Below are 14,653 nucleotides of genomic sequence, written 5' to 3'. Positions count from 1 at the left end.
AGAAGGTTCAAACCAGTATAAAATTAAAAGATAAACAGAGTAAAATAAAACTTATAAATGCATTATATACTATAAGAGGATTAATATCCATAATATATAAAGAATGTTTACAAATCAGTAACAAAATGACAAATGACCTAGTAGAAAATAGGCAAACAATATCATAGAAACAAAACGTGTATGCACCTCTTGCAGAAGGCTGATATAATTTAGAAATACATTATTCATTTTAAAAGTTTGTTTTTAATCCATAAATTATCTCACAAAATAAATTCATTTGGGTAAGATTGTGGGGACCCAAGTAGGTTGCAATTTGCTATATATTACTGTTCCTTCTCATTCCACCGTACTCTTGAGACCTTACTAGCAATGTGTCATATTTTATGAAATGTGCATTTGGATCTCTTATGTGTGTGTTTGGACAATAATTGTAAAACCCTACACAAAAAGCATATCGACGTCTCATGTGATAATTAATATTGGCTCATAAACAATATTTTCTTAAATACTAAAGATATAAGTGCTTTAAGTAGCTTTAAATATGCCACTTAACTATTTTTCTCCTTTTTTCTCTGGAACTACTAAAAGATTACTGTATTTGAAATAAATGATGTTACCATTTTCTCCCCTGCTGCAGTGTTTCAGATCATTTTATAAAATCAAAGTGAATCTGAGGCTTCCTGGGTGGCTCAGTGGGTTAAGCCTCTGCCTTCGGCTCAGCTCATGATCTCAGGGTCCTGGGATCAAGCCCTGCATCAGGCTCTCTGCTCAGCAGGGAGCCTGCTTCCCTCTCTCTCTCTGCCTGCATCTGCCTACTTGTGATCTCTCTCTGTGTGTCAAATAAATAAATAAAATCTTTTAAAAAATCAAAATGAATCTGAAGTTTTATTTGTTTTGTTTTTGTTTGAGCCATGCAGAGTTTTGTTAGGGGTGTAGATAAAACTTTAAGGTTGAACATCTGGTACAAATAAGAACATGTGTTATCTGGGGCTTGACATCTTACACCTAAATTTCACAGTGCTTTAAGATTCTCAGAAGGGAACCCACATATTCCCATGTGTATCTGGTGCTTTGGTATAAGGAATGTTCCAAATCCATGGCCAATCTTTTCTTCCATACATTTCTGGAGGCAGGTCATATGGCACAGGAAAGGCAGCCACTGGCTTCTTGCTCCCTGAGAAGAATTTCTGTTTTACTTTGAAGCTGTCCAGGCCAAATGCTGATGGCAGGAAAAGGACCCCAAGCTCATAGGAATGGATCATCAGCTGGGTGCTGTTCTTCCCTAATGTTTCCTAGGTGGCCTTGGACAGATTGGTACTTGTGACAAGGAACCAAGCAATTTGAAGCCTGGAGAAGGTCTCATACATGTTTTAATATATGGCATAGCATTGCTGTGGCCAGATATGTCAGCCAACCATTTGTGAAAATAGGAAGGGAGCCAATTCTGTTTTTCAGCTGTCTGGATGTTATAGGGAAGAGAGATCCCAGCTGGATATCCTTCTAAGCTGGTTCACACATTTTCCACAAAAGGATAGATCAGGTGAAGAGGAATGGCACTTCTCCCTGAGGTCCTGCTTTCCTTCCCCAGCTTCACCAAGCCTTCTTTAAACTCAGAACACAACCATTTCGAATAACCAGCTCCCACAGACCCAATGCTTGAAAACTGACTTACTATCAGCAAAGACTCTCCTTTAGGCATGGATGAGGCATGCTCTTTCAGAAGCTTTCTAAGCCTAAAATGTCCCCAATTATCTTTCTGACTTCCTTGAAAGCATCCTGCAGTTGATCCAATAAGATAAACATTGGTTTCAGAGAGCTCATGCTTGTGGATGGTATTTATCCACTCCTTGAGTGAAGGAGCATTATAAGCCATCAAGTAGCTGATGATACCAACTTTAAAATGTGTTCTGATTCTCCAGATCTGTGGGTTTCATGGATAATTCATGGGTATAATTCTCAACCATATTCCCTGAGTTTTCTGGTGCCAGTTAGCATGGATAAGGTTGGAGGTATGTATGACAACCCAGAGGCCTTCTTCATAGTAGTAGTAACATCATTTTCCTGCAAGGGAGAAATGTTTCCATAAGGCCTGGCCTAGGTATGTAAGTGAGCCTTAGCTTCTCATTTATTTCCATGCACAAGCAGGATTGGTTTCTTAACACTGGTGGATACTGTTTTATGAGCCTGCCCATATCAAAGCAGTAGTTAAACCGAGCTGAAGATACAAGTGTCCCAAATAGAGGGATAGAATATCCTTGATGTGGAGGGCTCCGGAGTTATAATTTGGCTTAATTCTGGAGACTCTGGTGAGGTAAAATTGGGAGTCCCTTTATCCAACATGTCCCAAATGTCTTGGCCTTCCCCTGAGGTTTCATACTCCTCTTTCTCCTCTTTTAATCCATGGTGGGCAGGAGGACAGTGATTTCTAGTTCTTTGGACAGCACTGTCTTTGGAAGAAGAGATGCCGCTCTCCTCTTTGACCACTATGTTTTTCTCCTGCTTCTGCTGTGTTCCTGGTTGAAGGTCATTGTCGCTGCTAGAGAGACACCAACCTAGATCTTCCTGGGAACTACTCTTCTTTTGAGAGGTGAAAACTTCTTCACATTTGGAAAGGTGAAACTTGTGAATCTGTGTTGCTGAACTTCACAAGTATTGATTTTCTTCTATGGGCTGCTTTCCTAGCCTCAGAACAGGTGTATCTTGGTTCATTTCCTGCTCCCTGCCCAGCATGGGGGAGGGGAGAAGTAGATGACTTGTCTAGTTTTGGCTTTTCCTCCTCACTTTCATCACTATTGGATATTGTCCACTTCCCATAATCACCTTCCTGAGACATATTTTTAAAACTTTCAGAGCTTGGGGCGCCTGGGTGGCTCAGTGGGTTAAAGCCCTTGCTTTCGGCTCAGGTCATGATCCCAGTGTCCTGGGATTGAGCCCCGCATCAGGCTCTCTGCTCAGTGGGGAGCCTGCTTCCTCCTCCTCTCTCTCTCTCTGCCTACCTGTGATCTCTGTCTGTCAAATAAATAAGTAAAATCTTAAAAAAAATTTTTTTTTTTTTAATAAAACTTTCAGAGCTGGTAACAGCTGAATTCGCACCTGAAATTCTGGCAACACACAGGCCTATTTTTGGTTTTTTTTGATAGTTAAATAGTACCATGAAAGGTGAATCTACAATAGAAGAGATATCACCTGTGACTTTGATGCAGCATTCCAGAGCATGTCAAAATGAGAATTTTCTCCAGGTGAGGCGCGCGCGTGTGTGTGTGTGTGTGTGTGTGTGTGTGCGTGCGTGCGTGCGTGCGTGTGTGTGTGTGTGTGTGTGTGTGTGTAGGGCTACCCATGTCTGTCTGATTCTTCCAGTCTTTTATTGATGAAAACTGTCAGGTCAGAGGAACATAAGATAAAAGAAAAAGATCATATGTTAGTAATGAGAAATAAATGGTAATTGATAATTAAGGACATTAGTCCTGATGATGATTTTTTAGATATGACACAAAAAGCACAAGTAACAAAAGCAAAAACAAACAAGTGGAACTACGTCCACTAAAACCTTCTGCACAGCAAAAGTAACAATTAACAAAATGAAAAGGGATCCTATGGAATTGGAGAAAATATTTGCAAACCAGATATCCAATAAGGAATTTTACCCAAAATATATGAAGAACTCATACGACTCAACAACAACAACAAAATCTGACTAACAAATAGGTAGAAGAAATAGTCATTTTTCCAAAGAACACACCCAAATGGTCAACAGGTACATGAAAAGATATTCAACGTCTCTAAACATTAGGAAAATGCAAAAAAAAAAAAAACCAAACCCACAATGATATATCATCTCATATCTGTTGGAATGGCTACCAACCAAAAGGTAAGAGATGACAAGTATTGGTGAGGATTTGGAGAAAAGGGAGTCTTTAAAAATTGTTGGTAGAAATGCAAATTGGTTCAGTTGCTATGGAAAACATTATGAAGGTCCATCAAATAAGTAAAAATAGAACTACCATATGATTCAGCAATACCACTTCTGGGTTCATACCTAAAGGAAATGAAAATAGGATATAAAGAGAGAAGTGGCCTACAGTTTTCTGTTCCTGTAGTGTCCTTATCTGGTTTTGGTATCAGGGTAATACTAGCCTCATAGAATGAGTTTGAAAGAGTTCCCTCTTCTGTTTTTTGGAATAGTTTGAGAAGATAGATATTAATTCTTCATTGAACATTTGGTAGAATCTACCAGTATAGCCATCTGGTCCTGAAATTTTATAATATGTATCTATCTAAAAAACAAATACAAACACTAATTTGAAAAGATATATGCATCTCCATGTTCATTGCAGCATTATTCACAATAGCCAAGATATGGAAACAACCTAAGTGTCCAATGATGAGTAAATGGATAAAGAAATGGATAAAGAAATTGTAAATGGATAAAGAATTGTGTATATATATATATATATATACATATATATATATATATGTATATATATATATATACATACACACACACATACACAGTGGAATATTATTCAGCCATAAAAAGGAATGAAATATTGCCATTCGTGACAACACGAATGGACTTTGAGGGCATTATGCTAAATGAGGTAAGTCAGACAGAGAAAGACAAACACCATATGATCTCTCTTCCATGTGGAATCTTAAAAAAAAAAAAACAAAACCTCATAGATACAGAGAACAGATTGGTGGATGCCAGCGTAAAGGTGTGAGAGGTGGAAGAAATGGGTGAGGATGGTCAAAGATAAAAAGAAAAAGAAAAAAATACAGCATATCACCGACCACCATCATCACCAACAAAAAAGACCAGAGGTTTAAGAAGATGAAAAGATAGGGCCATGCCAAAAGCTATAAAAAATATGGGGCTCCCATTCCAGTCTGGGGGGTCTCATGGAATACGGGTCAAAGAAAGCTCCCCAATGAATATACATATATATATATAGGCCTCAAAGGATGCATTAGATTGTTTTTCCATAGTGAAAACAGCTTTATTCCATAGGAAGGGATAAAGAAGATGTGTTATATGTATACATACAAAGGAATATTATTCAGCCATGAAAAGAAGGAAATCCTGCTATTTCTGACGATGCAAACGGACCTTGAAAGCATTACGCTAAGTGAGAAAATTCCGATAGAGGGAGAAAACTATTGCATGGTATCACTAAAAAAAGCCAAAGCCAAACTTGTAGAAACAGAGAATAGAATGGTGATTACCTGGGACTAGTGTGTGAGAGAAATGGATCAATAAATAAATCGTGGCGATCTACAACACAGCATATTAAATATAGAAGACAATACTGTATTATATACTTTAAAATTGCTGAGACTAAATCTTAATAAATGAATCTGGGTAAAGGATATGGGGATTTTGCAGTATTGTTGTTTTTTTTTCCTGTAAGTTTGAAATTGTTTTATTATAGGGGCATCTGAGTGGCTCAGTTGGTTAAGCATCTGCCTTCGGCTCAAGTCATGATCCCAGAGTCCTGGAATCAAATCCCTCTTTGGGTTCCCTGCTTCATGAAGAGTCTGTTTCTCCCTCCCTCTATCCCTTCTCCCCACACATGTACGAGTGCAAGCACACTCTCTCTCAAATAAATCAATAAATAATTTTTAAAAATAAATTGTTTTATAAAAAATTAAAAATGTAAAAAAAGAGCCAAAAAATGGTAATTATAGGACATGACAGAGGTGTTTGCTAACAGTACAGCAGTAATCACATTACAGTATATAAATGTACAATTTAAACTTATACAGTGTCACTGTACACCTTAAACTGATACAATATCAACTGCATGTCAATAAAAAATAATAATTTTTAAATGTACTAAATGTTTCTGTTTCTAAAGGCCTTAAAAGATGTGTAGAAGTCTATACAACCAACTTTTAATCTCAGTGTCTTCTGAAGAGGGGGATGAGAAGGGTTTCAGGGATAAACTAAATAGATCACTGGTCTGTGAATCAGTGAGGATTCAAATTTACAACCTTGCTGGATGATCCCTGTATAATTCCCTTTTCTTTCTTTAGCTTCACTCTTCCTATCTGTAACATATAAATGTTGGACTTAGATGTCCACCAAAGTCCTTGTAATCTAAGCCAGGAGTTCAGTTTATCCCCAGGGATGAAAATTTCCCTTTGTCCTTTTAGGAAAGACCTACTCTATAATTTGGGGGTACATGAGATAATTGGGAGGGGAGGTTGTGTCCACACCCACATACCATGGTAACTGGAACAGATTCCTAGATGTTTCATCCTTTGCTATTTCCTCCACTGACCACCCGCAAACCCTCCACACCCATCCCCCACTCCCTAGCTCCACTTTCTGTTCTCAGCTTCATTCTCCATTGTCTCCCACCTGTTCCTATGGTACTCTCTTCCCTGGCCTCCCTGTCACCTGTTGTGTACTCCAACAGCCAAAGTGATTCGTTTTTTTTTTTTTAAAGATTTTATTTATTTATTTGACAGAGATCACAAGTAGGCAGAAAGGCAGGCAGAGAGAGAGGAGGAAGCAGGCTCCCCGCGGAGCAGAGAGCCCGATGTGGGGCTCGATCCCAGGACTCCGGGATCATGACCCGAGCCAAAGGCAGAGGCTTTAACCCACTGAGCCACCCAGGCGCCCCCAGAGTGATTCTTTTTTTTTATAGTTTTATATATAATCCACTTTGTTTCTAAAATGGCAAAGTTCTATATATGATTTTATACAGAAACTAAACTGATCTAGAAGTATATAACTAGAAAAGTGAAGGCCACAAACATTTCCCATAGCACTTAAGAAAATAAGATCTACAGTAAAAAGGAGACTGGGACTCACCCTACAAGAAACACCGGTAAAACATCCTGTCACTCCTCCAGAGGGTGCTCTAGGACATTCAATGTGCTCCCTGATGTGATAGTAGGTTATGGTAAAGCATTATGTTCCTGAAGAATGCATTATGCCAATCTTTTCTTTTTCATTAATCCTTTTTAAAAATTATGTTATGTTAGTCACCATACAGCACATCATTAGTTTTTGATATAGTGTTCCACAGTTCATTGCTTATAAGACCCAGTGCTCCATGCTATCCCTGCCCTCCTTAATAACCATCACCAGGTGAGCCTGGTGATGGGCATTACATCATTCTATTACCAAGTACAAGAGCCCCTGATGATCTATCCTAACAAGCCGTATTATGCTGTGCAGCAGCACAGGGACTGGGTTCCCATTAGCTACACTGCAGAAAGGCACTGCCACAATTCACACACATCAGTAAGCCTCTTTCTACCTGGATCCACATCTCCCACTGTAAGGAGACCTTAACCCTGATCATTTAACAACTTCATACATCTTCTTTATGTTTCTCATAAAAGGATCAATGAGGCCCAGCCTGTTGGTGCCAAAGTATGGAAACACAAGGAAGTCATAGGTATGACTTAAAAGTCTTCTTTTTTTTTTTAAGATTTTATTCATTTATTTGACAGAGACACAGTGAGAGAGGGAATACTAGCAGGGGGAGTGGGAGAGGGAGAGGCAGGCTTCCCGCCGAGCAGGGAGCCCGACACAGGGCTCGATCCCAGGAAGCCGGGATCATGACCCAAGCCAAAGGCAGAGGCTCAACCCACTGAGCCACCCAGGTGCCCTTTAAAAGTCTTCTTAAAGTCTTAATTCTTAAAAGCCTATTCCTGAAAGTGACACCAATCATTTCTCCTCACATTCCATTGGTAAGAACAAATCACATGACCACACTTAGATGCAGGGGGAATGGGACTTTGGCAACATTTCCCAAGTGACAATTATATACTATGGAAGGGAAGGATGCATTTCAGGGGAAAGCTGGTCAGTCTCCACAGGTATGGCAGAGGGCTAAAAGATACAAAGAGTTACAGAAGAGTTAAAAGATGCGGAGCAGCTAAAAGAAAAGTGTCACCAATCTGTTAGAGAAGGGCATAGACATCAGATGATATATAAGAGTCAACACTCTTCTCGTTTCACAAATAATGATCACCAAAAAAGAAAGCACAACTTTTGTTATATATCCAAGCATTCAACAAGAAAAGGCATTTTTGTACCAAAGTAATTCAAGAGTCTAAATGCATTTTTCTTCAAGAGTCTAAATTTTAAAAGTAATTATGTGGCTAAGTAATCAAGACTCCATCTAGTCTGGGATTCCACCAAATGCCAAAGTATTGTACTAAAATGGTATGTTTTCTTTATATTTGCTATTACAATGCAAAAAACCATTGTTCCTTGTTCCAAAACAAACAAACAAACAAAATTGAAAAGCATTCAACTTGCTTTTGCTGCTATTACGTAGTTTTAGAAATCGATCTTGTTTCTGACACTTAGACCATTTTCTCCTCTGGGGATTTAGAAGAGCACATACTTTGCATCCACTCCACAATTACCTGTGCATATTTTCAGTAGCATGCATGCTTCACCGGGAGCTTAGGGAAACTCTCTCCTAAAGCTTTGCTCTCTGGACCATGGCAGAAGTGTAGGTACCTAAGTGGTTGCAGATCATGCCATGCCCTGGGGTGAAGACCCATTAGTATGACTAGGAGAGATAAGTCACAGGTACAAAGAGTTTGGGATCTGTCTGCCCAGACAGAGGGGTTATCAGAGGCCCCCTGAAGAGTCCACTGTACTTCCCACTTGGGACTACCTTGATCCCTGAAATCACTCTACTTATGTGACCTAGATAAGGAACTGACCTTGCTAAGCTCTCCTTCTTAAGGTCTTTTATCTTCTAGTCTCTTCTAGTCCCTTAACCTGTCTGTCCTGCCCAATTCTTTATTCCTCATCTTATTTCATGGGAGAATAACTCTGTTAGGCCTCTAACAATAACAACAGGAGAGAGGAAAGGAATAAAAGGCAGCTGTGTGGCATCAAGCAGTAGTGAGCAAATATTCTGTGGACACCAACCATGTGCAGAGTGCTACTTAAGCTATCACACTTAAAACTTGTAACACCTGGGGGTGCCGGAGTGGCTCAGTGGTTTAAGCCTCTGCCTTCAGCTCAGGTCATGATCTCAGGGTCCTGGGATCGAGCCCCACATCAGGCTCTCTGCTCAGCAGGGAGCCTGCTTCCTCCTCTCTCTCTGCCTGCCTCTCTGCCTGCTTCTGATCTCTGTCTGTCAAATGAATAAAAAAAATCTTTAAAAAAAAAAAAAAAAACTTGTAACACTTTGAGTTTGATGTCATTGCCAGCACTTTTTAATTGAGGAAAGTGAGGCTCAGAGGTTTGGTATGACTTTTCCAGGATCTCATTAATGCATCAGCAGTGCAAGATGAATGAAATCCATTCTGCCTAACTCTACCTTCTGTATTAACACCCAGAAACATCTTTAGCTCCCTGATTTTGTTATTATAGAAAACTTCTTGAATTCATCAAGATGTATACTCCCTTGACCCAAATAAATTCCATGCATCGATGAGACTTTTCCTTCTTCACTTTTCTTTATCAGTGTCCACTCCACGATTCATCACTTCAATTGCTTTCTTGCCAACATCTTAAGAATCCAAGCACTATTATTTTCTGCACCTATCTGTAAGGAAAAAATTCAACCCCAGATCCTTTTTTTTTTTGAAGATTTTTTATTTATTCTTTAGAGAAAAACAGAACAAGCGAGAGAACAGCATGGGGGGAGGAGAATAGGGAGAGGGAGAAGCAATCTCGCACTAAGCAGGGAGCCCAGCATGGGGCTCCATCCTACAACTCTGGGATCATGACCCAAGCAGAAGGCAGACACTTAACCAACTGAGCCACTCAGTCTCCCCAACCCTAGATCATTTTAAGTATTTGCTTTCTTCACCACCAAACAGACAAACACAAATCCCAACCCTGATAAGAATGCTGGAGAAAATCACAAAGCTGTACAGATTAACAATATCAGAATTTGTCACTTTCAATCTTTACACAGCACTCAGCAGCAGCCATTTGACTGCCATTCAAGAGAAGGATTGATGAAAGTAAAAGTAATATCTGGTTTTGCTCATTATTTCAAACCATTTTAAATGTAAACTCCATGATGTTGGGAATTGCCTGTGGTACATACTGCCAGCCTCTAAGACATGATACATGCTCAATAAGTATCTAATGAAGACATTAAATGAAAAAGAGCCTCAAGTGGTCAACAACAGTCCAGGATTTGAACAACCTTGCATTGCAAGTTACAATTAAGCAGAGATTTGAGAGAGAAGTAGGAGTTCGCTCATGAGAGGAGATGGAAAGCATAGTATTAAAGGGAAATTGAAAGGCATTCCTAAGATCCCTCCTTCCTACTTTACACACAGTGTTCTAAATATTCTCTCTATTCAAAGCTCTTCTATTCTCTCCAGTCCCATTGTCACTCTTATGAACATACTCAGATTCAATCCCTACCTTGCAACCAAATGCACTTCTGCTGTTGAAGTAAGCAAGATGGTGGAATAGGAGGATCCTGGATCAAGTCCTCCTCACAGAAATACAAATGAACAAATATCCACAAACAAGACACCTTTTGAAAATCCCAGAACTTGGGAGTGAGGCTGAGGCATGTCCTTTGAAGCACAAAAAAACAAGAAAATCTACTTTAGAAAGATAAGAGAAGTAGGTTCACTTTGACCATATCACCCCTCCCCAGGCCAACAGAGTGCCACACCAATAGTGATCTTCTGGGCCTATGATTTCTCCAGTGGAGAAAAGAGGACCAGAAGCAGACATTCAGCCTCTCCAGCATTTCGGGGTCACTCCCTGGAAGCCTACTTCTATCTTGGAGAATATTGGGACAATAGAAAGACTATGTACCTGCTTGATCATGGTACACAGTCAGGGACCTTGCCCAACCACAAAGAACAGCTAGTGACTCCACTGAACCAGAGAGCAAAGCCATCATTCCCAACCAACCACAGAGCACAACATGCAGCCCTGCCCAATTGCAAGCCATAGCCAGTAGCCCCACCCAACTATGAAGCACAGCCTGCAACTTCACTTAAAACATAAAGTGAAATTAACTTCACTTAACATAAAATCCAGCTAGAAGCACCATTTCACCAAGTACAAATTGCAACTACAGAACCCAGCCAGTGGGTGGGAGCCCAGCCAGCAGCATTACCAAAGCTCACAGCACAAGCAGAAGCTCCATCCAACCAGAGACGCTATAGCAAGCCCCACCTGCCAGTGAAAGGTATGAGATAGCCCATCCAGAACCCAGGGCTGAACTGAGTCTTGAAGGTCTTTCCATCCAAACTGAACTTGTATAGACTAAAAGAGATGACTGCTTCCTCAAATGCATAGACACCAATACAAGGATACAAGATCACAAAGAATGAGGGAAACATGACACCCCCAAGAAAACTAAGATTCCAATGACCGATCCTTAAAAATAGAGATACGTGAACTGACTGACAAAGGATTCAGAATCCTTACAGAAGTTCAGTGAACTACAAGAAAACACAGACAACTAAACAAAACTAGGAAAACAATACTTAAAATAAGTTTTAAAAAATCACTTTAAAAAAATTCCTAGGGGCACCTGAGTGGTTCAGATGGTTAAGCGTCCAGCTCCTGATTTCAGCTCAGGCAATGATCTCTGGGTTGTGATATCAAGCTCAGCATCAGACTCCCACACTGGGTGTGGAACGTGGAACGTGCTTAAGATTCTCTCTCTCCCTCTCTCCCTTTGCCACTCCCCACTCCAAAACACCCTAGAGCTGAAGTATTTCATGACTGACCAAAGGCACGATCCATGACTAAGTAATTGATAAAGTAAACTTCATTAAAATTAAAAACTTCTGTCCTGCAAAAGACAATGTCAGGAACATGAGAAAACAAGCCACAGATTGGGGAAAAATATTTCCAAAAGACACATCTGATAAAGAACTGTTATCCAAAATATACAAAGAATTATTAAAACTAAATAATAAAAAAATAAACAACTCAAGTAAAAAAAATAAGCAAAGACTTTAGCAAACACTTCAACAAAGAAGATACACAGATGACAAATAAGGATGTGAAAAGATGTTACACATCGTCAGGGAAATTCAAGTTAAAACAACAGTGAGATATCATTACACACCTATTAGAATGGCCAAAATCCAAACACAGACAACACCAAATACTAATGAGGATGTGGAACAAAAGGAAACCTCATTCATTGCTGGTGGGGATGCAAAATGGCACAGCCAATTTGAAAGACAGCTTGGTGGTTTCTCACGAAATTAAACATACTCTTACTTATGATTCAGCAATTGTGCTTCCTCACACAGGTATCCTCCACTTCCCCAAAGTTCAGTTATACCACTTCACTTGTACAAAAGACCTCCGATTGAACCATCAAACTAAAAAGCTCCTACTCAACAAAGGAAACAATCAATGGAGTGAAAAGGCATCTATGGAATAGGAGTAAATATTTGCGAACCACGTTATCTGATAAGAACAGTATCCATTAATACTGTTTCTACTAGGGGCGCCTGGGTGGCTCAGTGGGTTAAGCCTCTGCCTTTGGCTCAGGTCATGATCTCAGGGTCCTGGGATCGAGCCCTTTGTCGGGCTCTCTGCTCAGCAGGAAGCGTACTTCCTCCTCTCTCTCTGCCTGCCTCTCTGCCTACTTGTGATCTCTCTCTGTCAAATAAATAAATAAAATCTTTAAAAAAAGATAGTTTCCACTAACCAAAAGAAATCTTAAGAGGATTCTTACTTTTACAAAAAAAAGGCAAAAAAGTGAAAATAGCTTTCAGCATTTGTTTTGCAGCAGCTGTTAGAGAGGCGGCATGCACCCTGAGCAACGATGGCCACGCTGCCAAGGCCCTTCTCCCACATCCACAGTCAGCATCTCAGCATCTCAGCATCTCAGCATCACGCTGCCAGAGCTTTAAACTGGATCCATGAGCATCTGTGCTTTACCTCAATTTCTTCTGTGCATTCATTGACAAGATGTGTCTAAAGATCTCAGAAACGCCTAAGAAAGGTTACTTCTAAGGTCTGGGAACACCCTCAAATTTTTCCATATAAATTAATGATAATTAGGGCGCCTGGGTGGCTCAGGGGCTCTGCCTTCGGCTGGGGTCATGATCTCAAGGTCCTGGGATCAAGGCCCACATCAGGCTCTCTGCTCAGCAGGGAGCCTACTTCCTCCTCTCTCTCTGCCTGCCTCTCTGCCTACTTGTGATCTCTCTCTGTGTCAAATAAGTAAACAAAATCTTTTTAAAAAATTAATGATAACTGTTATGCCCCAATAATGGGTCCATGATTAAAGGAGCGAGACTGATACAAAGCAAAGGTCAAGCAAAGCTTTATTTCGCGCCAAGCATCAAGAATCTAACCGAGCATTCGGGGACGCACCTCTTACAAGAGAGGACGACCCTTCTCTGTTTCGCAGACTAGCTTTTAAGGGCAAAGGCCATGCGGTCGGGCCTGGCCACGCACAGGTGGCCAATGAGATTGTAACACACACAGGAAACTCCACAGTGATGCTAGGTGACCAATTGAGTTACAATTTACCTAGTAGACATTTGATTTAGCCTATCACACCTTGGTTAGGATTGGCACCCAAAAGGCTCCCAAAGGGCGGGGCCCATACTCCTTGGTAACCAGGAGACAGTATGCATCCCCCCACTGATCGGATGTCTCCATCTGGCCTGACCCACCCTTGAATCTGGGCTTTGTTACCTGAAGCTGGTTTCCCGGACTTGTCTCCAAGTAAATCCCCTGGGGGAAGGGGAGCAGGGACAGTTTCTAAATAGGTCCTTACAATAACTATCTCTTCACTTTACACCGTTTCATCTCACAAAAGTTTTCATAGAAATGCTCCAGTTTTGGAGACGAGGAGAAAACTGTGTTTACCTAAAGGAGTTGAAAACTTATGCCCACACAAAAACCTGCATGTGGAAGTTTAAAACAGCTTTATTCATAATTGCCAAAATGTGGAAACAACCAAGATATACTTCAGAAGGTAAAGGGATAACAACTGTGATACATCCTGACAATGGAATATTATTCAGTGCCAAAAAGAAATGAGCTATTAAGCCATGAGCAGACTTACATGCATATGACTAAGTGAAAGAAGCCAATTTCAGAAAGACACAAACTGCATGATTACAACTGTATGACATTTGTTAAAAGGAAAAACTATGGAAACAAAAAGATTAGTGCTGTCAGGGATTGGGATGGGAGGACGGATGAGTAGGTGGAGCATAGTTACATATTTAAGGCAGGGAAACTATTCTATGATACTAGAATGATGAATCCATGTCAATACATTTGCCTAAACTCATAGAAAATATAACACCAAGAATGAACCGTAATGTAAACTATGGACTTTTGGTGATTATTATATACTAACTGTAGCAAGTAAACCACTCTGCCGGAGTTTGTTGATAATGGTGGAGGCTATGCACGTGCAGGGGCAGGGAGTATATGACAGATCTCTGTACCTCCGCACCCCCAATAATTTTGCAATGAACCTAAAATTTCATTTAAAAAAATAAAGTCTTAGGGTCCCTGGATGTTCAATTGGTTAAATATCCAGCTCTTGATTTCGGCTCATGTCATGATCTACATGTCATGAGATCAAGCCCCACATCAGGCCCCATACTCAGCATGAGTCTGCTTGAGATTCTTTCTTCCTCTCCCACTGCCCCTTCTGCTCATCCTCCCTCTCTCTCTCTCTCAAATGAATAAATGAATGAATGA

General features: G+C 40.3%; 1 pseudogene; it reads right to left on the bottom strand.

Annotated features, from left to right (window-relative positions):
* Positions 1-1,022: 1,022 nt before the first annotated feature.
* Positions 1,023-2,833, bottom strand: LOC125108999 (tyrosyl-DNA phosphodiesterase 1-like; annotated as a pseudogene).
* Between the last annotated feature and the right edge of the window lie 11,820 nt (positions 2,834-14,653).

The sequence above is a fragment of the Lutra lutra genome, chromosome 9, assembly GCF_902655055.1.
Source record: "Lutra lutra chromosome 9, mLutLut1.2, whole genome shotgun sequence".
Classification (NCBI taxonomy): domain Eukaryota; kingdom Metazoa; phylum Chordata; class Mammalia; order Carnivora; family Mustelidae; genus Lutra; species Lutra lutra.
Note: the sequence above shows the minus strand (reverse complement) of the source record. Positions and strands in the feature narration are given on the sequence as shown.